The sequence below is a fragment of the Pipra filicauda genome, unplaced genomic scaffold, assembly GCF_003945595.2.
Source record: "Pipra filicauda isolate LSUMZ 115617 unplaced genomic scaffold, ASM394559v2 scaffold513_size392548_pilon, whole genome shotgun sequence".
NCBI lineage: Eukaryota > Metazoa > Chordata > Aves > Passeriformes > Pipridae > Pipra > Pipra filicauda.
Window position 1 is genome coordinate 84634 of NW_024104658.1, and position 15800 is coordinate 100433.

At 44.4% G+C, this 15800-nt stretch overlaps 1 long non-coding RNA gene across 1 annotated transcript in view; it reads left to right on the forward strand.

The window, feature by feature from the left end:
- Positions 1–4128: 4128 nt before the first annotated feature.
- The window catches only part of LOC120324400, a 29137-nt gene continuing 17465 nt past the window's right edge, over positions 4129–15800 (forward strand). Inside the window, exons 1-2 of the long non-coding RNA XR_005565685.1 lie at positions 4129–4295; positions 12525–12797. This is a non-coding gene — a long non-coding RNA (uncharacterized LOC120324400). The remainder of the gene's footprint in view (positions 4296–12524; positions 12798–15800) is intronic.

The following is a 15800-nucleotide window of genomic DNA, read 5'->3' on the forward strand; positions in this document are numbered from 1 at the left end:
CAGAAAAGTGAGACTTGGCAGAAAATGCTGATAGCATGACTTTTAATAAAGGCCATCAACTTCTGCGAGAGAAGAGCCCACCAGTTCTCTCATAGTTTACCACTCCACCATCTGCCCAGTTCACTGCAGACTGTTGTGACTTTTTCCTATACTCCACCAAAGCAACAATGATTGCACCATGTCCCATCCCTGGAGGTGTTCAAGGCCTTGCTGGATGGGGCTTCGGACAACCTGGTCTAGTGTGTAGCATCCTTGCCCATGGCAGGAGAGCTGCAACGAGATGTTCTTTAAGGTCCCTTCCAACCCAAACTATTCTGTGATTTGCTGATTCTCTATGTAACATCTACGAGATTGGAGCCAGGGAAGGACCTGCAGATCTTTTCACCTGCTGCATTGCCCAGGCCATAGCGCATCAATCAGTGAACTCTGCATTTAGCTCCATGGCTTTGGATGCATATAATAACTCTCACAGAAAAATATTCTTTATTTTGCTGCTAAAATTCTAAGAAATGGAGATCAACTGTTGGTGTTTTGTTCTGTTGGTTAATGGTTTAGAAGGGTTTAGCTTTCTAAGTTTCATTTACTTGGTTTTAGATTTCCAGACACTGGTTCTTACTTTATTACACATTTGTGACAGCAGGTCAGGTGTTCAGGGGAAGAGAAGATGAGAGCTTCGACTGGGGTGGTCTAGAGGTTTGACTGGTGTGGTGTAACTGCAGTTTTACCAGAACAGTATTAGTTGCTGCAATGAACCCACATCGACCAAATCAGTCCAGAACAAAAAGGAAAGAAATGCCAGATAACAAACTATTGCCAGGTCACAGAATCATAGATTATGCCAAGTTGGAAGGGACCCAAAAGGATAATTGAGTCCAAACCTTAGCCCTGCACAGGACCATCCCCAAGAGTCACACCATGTGCCTGAGAGTATCATCCAAATGCTTCTTGAACTCTGTCAGGCTTGGTGCTGTGACCACTGCCCTGGGCAGCCTCTTCCAGTGCCCAACCACCCTCCAAGTGAAAAACCTCTTTCTAATCTAATATCCAACCTAAACCTCCCCTGACACAACTTCAGGCCATTCCCTCAGGTCCTGTCACTGTTCACCACAGAGAAGAGATTGGTGCCTTCCCCTCCTCCTCCCCTCACAAGGAAGTTGTAACTGCAATGAGGTCTCCCCTCAGTCTCCTCCAGGCTGAACGCACTAAATGCCCTCAGCTGCTCCTCATACAGCTTCCCCTCAAGGCCCTTCACCACCTTCATTGCCCTCCTTTGGACACTCTCTAATAGCTTAATACCTTTCTTATGTTGTGGTGACCAAGACTGTCATGTACTTGGGCATTTTGGAATTCTCTTGGAATGATCAGGCAGTATCCCACCCCTCTCCATCCCACTGAACAGCTGGTTAGAAACAAGCTAAAACTAAACATAAGTTTCCTTCTCCCACCTTTCCCATGAAGCACCAGAGACTGATCTTATACACTCCTCTATGGTCTATGGATAGCTCAAATCTTTCCTTTTCTTATGTATTTGGTTGATGCATGTCACGGTTTAGGAATGATTCTCCAATTTAGTAGTCCCTCTTTTAAAAAACCAAACAAACATGCCACCCCCTTCTTCTCCTCCCTCTCCAGCTGGAAGCACAAAAGGCAAAGATCACAGGTTGACACAGGAACAATTTACTGGAAACGGCAATAAGATAAGAAAACAAACAGTGACAGCAGTAATATTAATAACAAAAGGTATCAGACAAAGAAACAATTCACAGGGAAAGCCCACGACAAAATGCTGACCGGCTCCTCCCCATCACACCCCCATCACACCGTACTCTCTCCTGACCAGAAAGGACCATCTGTCTTCCCAGAAGTCCCTTTTCCATTAGGATTACAGGATGCCTTGGCCACACCTCGTCCTGCTGTGGGCCAGGGCCAGGATGGGGCTCAAATGCCCAAGGTCATACTAGTCAGTGGATTTGGGATCAAGTAGGAATATTCTTCCAGGTCATGTTGACTCATGATGCAGAGGATTTCCACCCAGCTCTCCTTCATGGCTTCAGATAACCTTCCAAGCTCCTCCAGCACCTGTATGTGTCCCAGGTAAAGCTTTTCCAGTGAAGAGGCCTTTCCTGTGGGAAGCCTCTCAGTTAATCCTGTGCCTGCCTGTGGTAAACAGCAGGACAGCCGTCTGACGACTGAGCTATTTTTGTCAATTAGTGGTCTGGGCTCTTACCACCTTCTCTTCTACACTTAGCCTGTTCTCAGAGCATCTTATCTGACCACAGAATAGGAAACCTATGCAGAAATTCTCTCATTTCTCCTTTTTCAGGAGTGTTCCAAAACAAACAAACTAAAAATGTCACTGCTCCACAAATCCGCGAAGCGAAACTTCCTGTGGCAGAGTCTTTGCTTTCATTTCCTTCATAACTTGTCACTTTTGGAGAATGGATTTGATTTGGGTGGGTTTCTCAGCCAGACTGCACAGGTGCCTGGAGGCCTCTAGGGCCCTGCAGCCCCTCCATGTTTGTCATTGGTGCGGAGAGGGTGTTTTGCAATTATGTAATGGACCACTTTGCGGAGCTAGAAACACTGACAAGTGTCAAATGGTAGGAGAGGAAACCTCATTTTCCCTAGAGCCCGGCAGCACAAGCCACATACCTGCTGCACCAGCATTCCCGAGTCCTGCACGTGGGCCTTCAGCCAGGAATATCCTCCACCACTCAGTTAAGGTCCTGCCTCTGTTAGGATCCTACCTTGGGTAGGGTGATACTACAAAATCCAGGGCTGTGCAGACACACAGGGATGAGATGCTGCAAGTGTTGTGCTTTTACCGGCCCCGTGCCACTCCAGCCAACCACAGGGCCTGCCAGGTTAGTTGCACTGTTTTCCTTTGGAGCTAGGTCTGGCAGGCATATTGCTCCAATATAGCACAATGAGTTCATTAATAGACAACTTGGACCAAAGGCTCGTGAGACACGATGAAAATCATGAGAACTCATGATTGTCTGGAAGAAAATATTTTAAATAAAATGTGGCCTTACTACATACATAAGGTCATTGTTAAAATAGCATTAAGGGCTATTTTAACAAAAGAATGACTCGAACTTTGGTTAATTTTCATGCTGTTGGGCAAGCTGACTTTTCTGCCTCTTCATGGCATCATGCAGTGATGGCACAGACTGTGCAATCACAATGTGTATCCCTGTGTTGACTGCTCGGCATTAAAACACCCACCAGAACAGGAGGCACAACTGGAAAGGCAGCTCAAAGAATCACAGGATGGTTTGGGTTGGAAGGGACCTTAAAGACCATCTAATTTCAAGCCCCCGGCCATGTGCAGGGACCCTCCCACTAGACCAGGTTGCTCAGAGCCCCATCCAGCCTGGCCTTGAACACTTCCAGGCATAAGCCTCCACAGCTTTTCTGGGAAATCCTGTCTAGCACGGCAGAGTCCCAGCTGCCCCCCAGGTGTGCACGTCGTATGCGCGGAAGACCCCTCTTGTCCAGATCAATAAATTGGCCCATGGGTGCTGTGCAGCCATCTGGAATGTCCCCAGGGACAAACACTACTTACCCAAGTTTCTTTCCAGTTTCTACTGGGCAGGGCATGACCCCCAGCAGTGAGAGATTACATGTAAGGGCAAGACCCAGTAGTGCAGAAACTGGTATGCAGCCATGATTTATGCTTGGAGACTTGGAAAGGCTCCCACGTGACCAGTTTAGACATAATCTTTGTGAACTGGTCACTGCAGTTAAATTAGGGGGCAGGAATCCAAGCCCTCAAAATACTGTCCATGCTTTGTCAAGTTCTAAGCACCCTTCCCAGGAAGTTGCAGTAGAGTGCTGGTTTTGTCACAGTCTTGCCTACTGGTTCAGGTAGCTGTTTCAAAGTGAAGTGTGTATTTATGTGTCTGAAGCAAAGGCCAGTTTATCTAATGGCAGCATTTCGCACCCTGACTCCTGCAAGGAAATTTAAAAAAAAACCCCAAGATGTCTCATGAGCATATTTCGCCTTGGATATGGTTCATAGATGTTCAGCGTAGAGCCTGTCCTGAAAAACGTCATATCCAACACAAGCTGTTCTATGATCTTCTAGGACTGACAGTGTCCAGAGGCAGCGGAGAGGGAAATTGGAGCGATAAACAGAAAATAACTTCCCTCTCTCCTTTCAAGTCTCGCAGACGCGGTGCTGAAGCCAGCCCTCTTGGAAAGCACAGCAGCTCACTGGGTTGTAAATTCACGTACGCTGGGGCTCCTCCAGAAATCTGTGAGCAGAGAGTTATGAGAGATCAAAGCCTTAGGTAAGTAGGGCACCTATTATACCGAGCCTTTATCTTTTCTTGAGAGGAGATGGGAGAGAGCAGGAAGTTTGATGATTTTGCAAAGCTAAAGCAAAAGTTTATTTCTGTAGCTGGGGGATATCAGAGGCGTCTTCGCAGTGGTTTTGAATTTGCATCTCTCAATATTTGATGTCCCCAGTATGCAAGGAACATACTCAGGCACTCCAAAAACATGTAGGGTAAAGGGGAAATGATGCTAACAAGGTAACATCATTGTTTAACTTCCTCCCCTGACAATTTAAAATGTACTGAGGGATATCACTGTTGAAATAATTTCTCTTGTTCTTGTTTGTCAAATGCCTCTTTTCAAAAGCCTAAATATTACTGCTGGGTTAAACAGAAGTGTTCTGTGATATTACCTTAACTCAAACTGATCTCAGAATAGATGGAAAGCTCTTCACATACTCAGAACATGGGAATGTGTGAAAAGCCCTAGAAAAATATTAAGTCCTGCCTAATTTTTAATCCAAACATATTCCAGAATCTTGGCAGCCTCAGGCACTTCTTGGGACACATCAAATAATGAAGAGCCAAAATCTATGTAAGATTTGCAGTACAGCAAATTTTGAGAACTTGAGCAGTGGGATATATTCTCATCTGCTGGACACTGCAGGTCAGTTTCACTGAGGACTCTTGGCACTGACTGTCTAAAGGTTAGACACAGACATCTGGCCTCGAAAATCCAAAAACTCAGGCCAATCCTTGACTAGCACCTAGTATTGTAGCCTCATTTCTGACTTATGCTGGGCCAGAAATTGGCTCTTAATAGCTTATTCCACAGGAAGTCCACCAAAATTTTTCCTCTTCTAGAATGAGTATTGGTGTGTCCGAGTCTGCTTTTGTGGGGGATTAGAACTGTATGCACTATGTTGCTCTTAGTGAACACTATCGTGATTGTATATCTGGTATGTTCAATAAAAATATTTTGTAATGTTTTAGAGTTCCCTGACTAATTCAGGGTGGATGATGCCAGACAGAGGTATGTCAGTGATCTCTTGCAATAACATTTTAAAAGTTTTCAATTGTAGGAGTCCATGTGTGTTAAACAACTCTGAGTTTAACACGTGTTGTGATCTTTTGCTTGTTTGCACAGTTAGGTGCGTAGGGTCAAATTCTAATTTACGATCCTGCTGTAAATTCAAAGTTCTGTAACATTAACGAGGTTACCTATGTATCACATTAATGTTGTTAATCGTGGATCACGCTAATTATGATAACTTCAATCGCAGAAAAGGTGAGCTGAGCCTGAGAAACCTTGCAAAAGCCTTAACCTACCTCTAACAAAATGAGCTATGAACATGCCATTCACCCCTGTGTGAGATTGGAGCCAGATTTTACTCTGTTCCTGCTCTTTAGCTTCTATTTTATACAGGTGTCTCTCACACCTTTCAATATTCTTTTCTTGTATAGTTCTCTACATTTAAGTGTTAATAAGATTGGTCACAGAGCCAAAAAGTTTCTCTTCAGGTATTCAGCCATGACTGAAATATCTCTATTTCTCCAGAAGCCTTAGAAATTGTTGCTTTGAAGGTTATGTCACTGGTACTCTAACAAAATGCTGGGAAATTGAGACTTTTCACAGCAGCCAAAGGGAAGTAGGCACATGAATCTTCCTGAAATTCACTGGAAGGTGACAACCACACTATGACAAAAGTTAAAATGGAAACTTTGGTCAGGAGTTCTCATGACAGCAGTGGGTTGTAGTGACTACATGACCATGTGCTGCTTTTAGACTCATATTGTGGCTCCCTTTCTTTACTTGCACCTCTTATTTTTAGTTTTCCATCATAGTGAAAGCATCAGGGAGTCTGTGTGACAAACATCTGACATGCCTTAGAAAAAATCAAACCAAGACTAAGAACACCAGGGAGGGCTGTTTGAATTCTAATCAGGAACAACAAACCCATTTCTACAGAGCTGTCCCTCCCTGGGGTCTTGTGCTATTCCTTCATATGTTTTGGAGTGAAAGGCTGTTTATAGCCTCATTATAGCATGTTTAGCATTAAATGTCAGGAAGCATCTGCTGGCATATTTTTCAGTAGGAGACTTCTAAATTCTGCAAGTGAGTTCGGGTAGCTGTCCTGAATATACATGGGAGTTCCCTCCAGAGATTTAAACCCTGTCTTTGAAGGCAAGTTAATGCTGCCTTGTTGCAAATTCGCTTCATAAAATAGGGTTCTCAGTAAACGGTCAAGCTGAATATTCAACATTCTCTTCTTCCAGTAACATCCACTCTCTGGCCCATATCATAGGGCCCACTGTGAGACTTCTGTTGCTTGTGTTATTGCCATGTGTGAAGGCACACTCCCATGAGACACTGGTTTCAGCCAGCAAAGTTGTCTGGTTTAAGAAGTTAACCCCTGCCTAACCCCAGCACCACAGTTCATTGTGATGGGGGTTGTGGCGATGCAAGCCCTTGTGAGACCTTATTTGAACTCAGTGGCTGAAAAGATGCATTAAAAAAACAAACAAACCCTTTGTGTCTGATTTGTATGGCAATAACTTCAAGTGAACATAACCAGACTTCCACTAGCTTATTGTCACTATATTGTGCAGACGTTGGTTTAAAGCCCGTGAGTCAGGTCATAGACTCATAGAATGGTTTGGGATGGAAGGGCCCTAAAGATCATATAGTTCCAACCCCAATGCCATGAGCAGGGATACCTTTCTGTAGACCAGGTTGCTCAGAGCTCCATCCAGCCTGGTAAAGAATTTCTTCCTAATATCTAATTTAAACCTACTCTCTCTCGGTTTGAAGCCATTCCCCCTTGTCCTGTCGCTACATGCCCTTCTAAAAAGTCCCTCTTCATTTTTCTTGTAGGCTCCCTTCAGGCACTGGAGACCACAATTAGGTCACCCTGAAACCTCTTTTCCAGGTGGAACAATTCAATTCTCTCAGCCTTTCCTTGTAGGAGAGGTACTCCTGTCCTTTAATTATCTTGATGGCCTCCTCTGGACTCGCTCCAACAGGTCCTTGTCCTTCCTGTGCTGGGGACCCCAGAGCTGGATGCAGTGCTCCAGGGGTCTCACCAGAGCAGAGAAGAGGGGCAGAATCCCCTCTCTCACCTGCTGCCCACCCTGCTTTGGATGCAGCCCAGGACAGTTTTGGCTGCCTGGGCTGTGAGTGCACATGGCTGGGTCATGTCCAGCCTCTCACCCACCAGCACCCCGAAGTCCTTCCCAGCAGGGCTGCTCTTGATCTGTTCATCCCCCAGCCTGTGTTGGTACCGGGGGTTGCCCTGACCCAAGTGCAGCACCTTGCACTTGGTCTTAAACCTCATGAGATTCCCATGAGTCCACTTCCTGAGCTTGTCCAGGTCCCTTTGGATGGCGTCCTGTCCTTCAGGTGTGTCAACAGCACCACTCAGCTTGGTGTCACCTGCAAATTTGCTGAGGCTGCACTCGATCCCCTTTGTCTGTGTCATTAATGAAGATACTAAATAACACTGATCCCAATATGGACACCACTTCTCACTGAGGTCCCTTGGGACTCTGAGCCATTGACCACTATCCTCTGGATGTGACCTTCCAACCAGTTTCTTGTCCATCTAACAGTCCACTCATCAAATCCATCTGCCTCCAATTTACAGAGAAGGATGTTGTGGGATACCATGTCAAAGGCTTTACAGAAGTCCAGATAAATGACATCTGTAACCCTTCCCTTATCCACTGATGTAGTCACTCCATCGTGCACAGCCATGGGGTTCATCAAACACAACTTGCCCTTGGGGAAGCTGTGTTTGTTGTCTCAAACTACCTCCCTGTCCTCTATGTGCCTTAGCACATCTTCTAGGAGGATCTGTTCCATGACCTTACCGGGCACAGAGGTGAAGCTGACAGGTCAGTAGTTCTCAGGGTCATCCTTTCTCCCCTGTTTTAAAGATGAGTACAATGTTTCCCCTTTTCCAGTCACCTGCGACTTCTCCTGACTGCCATGACTTTTCAGATATCATAGAGAGTGGCTTAGCAACTACATCAGCCAGTTTCCTCAGGACTCTGGGATGCATCTCATGGGGTCCCATAGACTTATGTATGTTCCGTTTCCTCAGGTGGTCATGAATCTGATCTTCTCTTACAGTGGGAGGGACGTTTTTCCCCCAGTCCCCATCCTGCTGTCCACACACTCAAGAGGTGTGGGAAGAGAAGTTGCCAAGACTGAGGCAAAAAAGCTGCTGAGTACCTCAGCCTGCCCCTCGCCCATCATTTCCAGTTTTCCAGCATTGTTTATCACGGGTTGCACCTTCTTTGACCCTCCTTTTCTGGTTAATATACCTATATAAGCCCTTCCTTATTATTCTTTGCAACCCTTGCCAGGTTCAGTTCCAGCTTCATCTTGGCCTTCCTCAGCCCATCCCTACACAACTTTACTTCATCTCTATACTCTTCCTAGCTCACCTGTCCTAACTTCCACTGTTTGTGCATTTTCTTCTTTCCCTTTAGTTTGATCAATGGGTCCCTGGTCAGCCATACTGGTCAGTCCTTCCTTGCTTGAATTCTTAATTCTGGGGATTGCTAGCTCTTGTGCTCTATGGAAGACTTCCTTAAAGATCTGCCAGCTCTATTCTACTCCCCTGTCCCAGGAGATCTCACCAGCAGTCTCCCTAAAGAGCTGGAAGTCTTCTTTCCTAAAGTTCAGGGGCCTAAATTTACTCCTTACCTGACCCATGTCCCTTAGGACTGAAACTCCACTAATGCATGATCACTCCAGCCCAGGCTGCCTCCAATCTTGATGTCCCCAATTATCTTGTTTGTGTTGGTGACCAACAGATCCAGTAATGCACCCCCTCTGCTAGGGCTGTCTATTACCTGGGTCAAGAATTTATCCATCATGCCTTCTAGGAGTCTCCTGGATTGTCTACAGCTTGCTGTGCTGCTTTCCCAGCAGATGTCAGGGTGGTTGGAGTCCCACAACAGGACAAGAGCCTGTGAGAGCAATGCCTCTCATACTTGGAGCAAGAAGGATTTGTCAATAGGCTCCCTTGGGTCAGGCAGCCTGTAGTAGACATCGACAGCAGGGTTCCCTTTGTTTCCTTGGTCTCTGATTCTTACCCACAGGCTTTGGACTTGCTAGTTGCTGTTATTCAAAGACAGCTCTTCACATTCAATCTGACTCTTGATGCAGAGGGCAATCCCTCTGCCTCTCCTTCCTCTCCAGCCTCTTCTGATCAGCCCAAAGCTATCAACAGCTGCACTCCAGTCACAGGATTTGTCCCACCAAGTTTTGGTAGTGGCAACAGGGTTTAAGCTTTCTAGCAGCACAGCGGCTTCCACCTCCTCCTGTTGGCTGCCCATGCTGCAGGCACTGGTGTAAAGGCACCTCAGTTGGCCTGTTGGCCATGTCACCTCCCTAGAGGAACACCCCTTAATTCTTATAATTTCTCAGTGTTCAAGAGAAACACCATAAGGGAAACAATGCAGTGAAAATGCAAATAAATACACTTCTTTTTTTGTTTTCCGTATCAGCTCCCAGTCTGAGGATAGGGGCCAACAGGAGCTTCTGGGGGTGGGTTTTGAGTAGAAGCTGATGACCCATGAAACTGCCCTGAGGATTTGTAGCATAACCTCTTTGTTTGCAGGAAGTTCTGTGCCAAACCAGTCTGAGCTTTGGCATCCGTAAATGAAAGTGCCCACTTCTCTTCAACCCAACCAGTACATGTTCTTAGATACTTGGTTATGTATACCTGATAAACCATTTGGTCTCTTGCATGGCAAAGACCTAGAGAAGGATGCCCCAAAAAGTTGAATGTGGCTCATGAACACATCTGTGTTTCAGGACCTGTCTTCAGGTAGGCTGGTTTTATCCATCTTTTTGGATATGCAGAAGGGCCAAACCCAAATACCTTCTGCTTCACCCATCAGTGTCATTCTAAATTTTCTTACTCCAAGATGGCTGGTGTGCTTATTGCTGGGAGGATGAGTATCCACAAGAAGTCACGAGAGTTCTGTCCATTGCCATGCCTCTTTCCCAGCACTTTACAGCTACAGAAGGAAGCCACAACACAGTAGGATATTTATAAAGCAGAAACTGAGGGTGAAGAAACACAGTCAGTAGCTATGTACAGACACTGAATTCACTGAGCACAAGAAAAAGAGGTTATTGGTACCTACTGGTACCACCCATACTCCACAAGATGGGAGAGAGGGGAAATGCTCCCCAATATTTTGTAAAGGAGACAACAGCTTTGGAAAGAACTTCTCTGGAAGAAATCTTCTGGAAAAGAGCTGAGAGTCATTAAGGGAAGAGCAGATCACGTAAGCAGTTCTTGCAACACAGCTTTCCATCAGGCAGCAGCATGCCTTTCTTTTCCCCTTAAAAATTGCATCATTCTTAAACAGTAGCTTTTTAACTCCAAACAAAGGGAGTTCTCATGCTACAAAAACTTTAACCTAAAGCTGCACTCCCAGTTCCAAACTGTTAACCATTGTTACTTTGAAGTTATTTTTACTTTAGTGACCAACACAGCAGAGACAGGAAAGAATTGTAATTTTGTGTATCCTCCAAGGCTGATTCTGAAGGCTGTGTGAAAGTCTTCCTATCAGCTCGCTGACTCATAGCTATAGTGCTTGGAGGCAAAACGCTAACAGGAGAGGCTGTCATATTTCTGTTGGTATTAAAACTAAAATCTGCACTCTGTGGCACCTTTTTTCCTTACGAAGACCTTCTGTTTCAATAGTAATATCATGAACTGATACATGAACTGGAAAGTAAACAGAAAAAGAGCTTATTCATTTCTACCCCACACAGAAGTGAGTATTCCCATTTTGGGGGGAAAAAAAGTGTTTTTAACAGGACTTTGAGACAGCCTCCATTATATAAGGCATTTGTTATATGAAAGAGACTGAAAAATTCTCATATTCTGAGATATCACTGATGTGTCTCTAAACACCTTTTAGTTGCTGATGTTTGCTACTTGGTCTCTTGATGAAGCGAAGAATTATTGTTCCCTTTTATGAATAAGAAAATAGAAGCACAGCAGCATTTATTCACTCACTCAGGATCTGCCACAGATATGAGAGGGGATCTGAATCTCACTTCAGTGTTGCTCGGTCTGTTATCCTTCCTTCTTTAGGTCATGTCCACATGACCCTATTAGTCATAACCATGGTCCACTACCTAATGAGAGATCTTCAAATAAAATTGTAAGCTTTCACTGCTATGTTTGCAATTTCATCTGCTGCATTGAAAGCCAAAGAACAGATTTAGTTTAAAAAGGGCTACAGAGAAAGTGGTACTGATAAATCTCTTTTTGTTAGCCAAGAACGGACAGAATACAAAAAAAACCCCAAATAGATAAGACGGTTAAGGACATGTGAATTACCATTTAGAAAGGCTTCTGCTTCAATAATTTAGCATATTGCAAGGAATGTTAAAAAAAAATTTGAAAAAAATCTTTATCTATTTCAACCTGACATTAATTCAGAATTTTTCAGGCAGAAGGTGTCATTGAATCTAAAAGTAGGCGGCAAAAAGGACTTACAGGAGCTAGTCAATGCTTGTGAATTAGTACTGGAAGTTTGCATTACTGAATTGTAGGAAAAGATGCAATACTGGTGTTGCAGATAAATGTCATTATTTAGACAATTTAATTTTATCTTAAGTTTTCCTATTGCACCCTATCACAGTTGTACTGGGGTGATTTTTTTAGATTAGTTCTACCTCTTCTCCATCTCAGAATTATCATTGTAAACTTTTTTTTCAGGTTGAAGAGGGCGTTAAAACAAAAAACTTTGTGTCAAAAGCTGAACTTAGATGGGCCATGGAATCCAGAAACTTGAATCAGTGCCCTATTGTATTTGGCACCACAAATCTCCCAAATAATCGACTACCCCACAAAAGTGGCATACATTTTATAAGTCCTTATGGGAGATAGTGAAATGTCTGACCTGTAAGAAAGAATATAACTTGTGATTGGAATTCTCCATCTGAGTGCTGACCAAGAAGACAAATCCGCTGATGGCCTGAAGTTGAGCTCAGTGTCCCGCTGTTGCTTTAGCTGCAGCAGGGTGCACCAGTGGGTTTTTTGGGCTGCATTTCTCTCAGATGAAATAGAGTCCTGCCTATGGTACATAAACCTTTGTAATACCCGGTGTCACACCCGAGTCCAACGATCAATTGCCTTTTATTTGCTCAGTGCTGCACGGTGCCATGTTCCACCCACAGCCCCGGGAACTTTGCCTTTTCTCTTGCAGCCCTTATCGAGTACACGGAACAAGCCAAGACATCCTGTAACTTCTGGATCGTGTTCAGCGTGCTCCTGCACAGATTTGCCTCCAGATCCTGGAAAGCGTGGTGTGCCCCCGTGAGCTTCACCTCCCAGCTGCGGAGAAGGCTGGCGTGCTCCGTGGAGGAACCACCCAGGGAGTTTAAAAGAAGCTGTGTCTTTTTGTATGGTGCTGAAAACAATCCCTTCTGCTTGTTGTGACAAACAGCTTCAGGTAGAAAAGAGGACACAAAACAGCCAGGTAGGACAATTTCTTCATTTCTTCTTCTAGGACAAAACAGTGAAAACTTGCATAGGAACCCAGATTTCAGCTATGTTTTCCTGTGCATTTTTTTCCTTTTGCATACTGGGTTATGGTGCATCTGCAAATGCTGGTTCTTAATAATGAGTCTGGTGTCTTAATTTTCTGCATGTAGTGCTAGCCCTAATGTGTCAGTGACACTCAAAGGTAGAGCGAGTTTGGACCACTGCAGTGTGGTTTTAGAAAGCTCTCCAAAGTCAGTGGGGAAGTACACGTCCATTTTACTTTCTTTGGATCCAGGCCTCTCTTCTCTCCCCATTTAAAATTTCTGAATAGAGAGAGCCAGGCTTCTCCTCTGTAGAAGGTGCTCCAAGTTCTCCCTATCCTTATTACATGGCATTTTAATTTAAAAATAAAGGCCTGAAACACAGGAATGTCTTGATCCTTCATCATGAAGGGTTTTGTATTGTAACTGACTGTCTCTGGAGGAGATATGCCCTAGCTCAAACTGGTAGATGGGACAATTAACAAGTTGTTTTCTGGCCTGTTATGTGCTAAGCGATAAATGGTCTCACTGCCTCTAAAAGTGGAGGGTGTGAGATTTGGATGGAGCATTTGCACCACTTGCTTAAGACCCTTATATAGAAATCCCAATGTTAGGATTCTCCTGGATATGCTTTTCTTAGCGCAGTTACTTTTGTTTCATTAAGCTAGAGTGGTGATGTCAACTCATGGATGCCCAAAGACTTTTTGAAGGTGGAGAACTGACTAGAGGAAACACATCCAAAGTATCTTCTGTACCAGTGAAAAAGAGTACCCCTTTCCCCCCTTGCTCATCTGACATACGAAGTCCTGGAATGTTTCCTCACATCTGGTACTATTTTGACTCTCACCCCAGGAGTAAGACACCTTAGCATGTATTGAAGGAGGATTTTCACCACAAGGTATTGCCCTTCTCTCTCTGCCCATGATTATTCAGGTATCCTGACACAGGCAAAAGTCCCATGGAAGCCAACAGGAGATTTTGCTAAGTGAGGCCATAGGGGAAGGAACCTTTCTGTTTTAGCTAAAGTGAATTTGCTGCACTATCTGACTCTGCAAATGTCAAATTACTTCAAAAACAGTATTGAAAGCAATGGTTAAGGTCATACAATTGGTGATAAAGGCAGTCTCTATTTCTCAGCGATAACTTGGTTGCAAAGCATCAGAGGAAGGTAACACTGCAATTCACATTACTGAAGCAACTGTTTACTTCCTTCCCAGTGAGTGACTTATTTTTCTTAGTGATAAAAACTCCCTGTGGATCTCTATTTAGTCAAACGTGTGACTTACTGCACTTTAGCTTCGGTTCTAGCTGTTATCTTATTTGTGACCTACACACAGTTTAGCATTACTGAAAATCACCATTCCAGGCTTAAGCAAAAAAAAAATGACTGGGTGGAAGAAACACAGATGTAGGCTGGTCTGCTGATATCACAGTAAATCATGCTGTTTGGTGGCAGCATGATGACTTCTCTCCAAGTCAGCCAGGAAACACGCTCTCAGTTTCGCTGGGAATAGTTCACCACCATTGGACAAGAGAGATCCCCAGAGTATGACCAGACAGTCAGTTGTCTATGTTAGAGGGACCACTCTGTGCTCTCTGGTGACTCACCTTCCACACACTCAGCATGGCAGTGTTTAGTCTGGACAGCCATCCAGTCCCTTACACTCATGGGTCCAGTCTGGGATGCACCAATGTTTGCATGTGCTCAGCACTGGCTCCAGAAGAAACAGGATGAGGTTCTTGCACCTGTGTGAAGTGATACGGGGTAAGGAGGAAACCCACATGAGCACTCAAGACTCACACATCAGGAAAACTCAAAGCGATGAGTTCTGCTCCACTGTCTGTATAAATGTGTGTATATATATATATACACACACACATATATATATAATGTTTGTTTATTTATTTATTTGTTTGTTTGTTTAAGCCAATTTTCACATTTTAAAGGTGGAATTATGTGGCTTTACTGGTGCTTCCAATGCCATCGCCCAAGCAGGAGCATTTGAGAGCGTAGATCACAGTCCATTAACGACTTTTCCCCATGTGCTCCAATGACAGACAGCAGTGTGAGATGGTTAGACTGAGAGTTGGGCAACACTGCAGTGGTTCCAAGGTCAGAGCTGGGTGCATGCCCTGTAGACATGGCTGATAAATATGATCCATAGATAAACAAGACTCCTTTTCCTTTTCCCTGACTCACTCCAGCGGCCTGTGGAGCTCCCTGAATCACCTGAATCACCTCCATATGTGATTTAGCACTACTCTTTCATCCATTGCTTCCTTCCTACTCCATTGTTCACGTGATTCTGAGTTTGCTGGGATATGCAGCTACTGTGGGCTGCAGTTTCAGGGGCAATATGGATTACCAAGTAGTTTAACATCAAGACCTTCACTTGCTTTCCCCTGACCTTTGGTGAGAGCTATTCTGTGTAATTTATACGCTTGTCACTGGAAATGTTGCCAATGCATTCCCCACCAGCCATTGCACTTCTTGGACAAACAAGACTTAGTTTACTTTTCCATCTTAAATGTACAGATTTGGCTTTACAAGAGTACAAAAGATACAGGTGTGAGGGGAGTGAGAACAATGGTTTTGCTTAATTTATGCTTGTTTGCAAGGGACTGCTGTCTTGCATTCCAATTAGAATTGCTCTCCCTGCTATTCTCTTCTAGACCTCTTCACCCTTGGAGCCATGTCCTCAGAGTGTTTTTCCCAAGGGCTCTGTCTCTGCACTGGGTGGGGTGGCTGGAGTGTATCCTGAAGGCTGTTCCTCCATAACAAAGCCATCCAAACTGATGTGTATCTCCTCCTGAGCTGCTGTAGTTTGTAGGAACTGTCATGTAAGCATAAACTAAAACTGATGGTGATTTATGTTTATTTGTGTGACTGTAAACCATGACTACTCCAATTAACATCCTCTCCAGCTATATATGCTGCAAGATCAGATGCCTCAGCT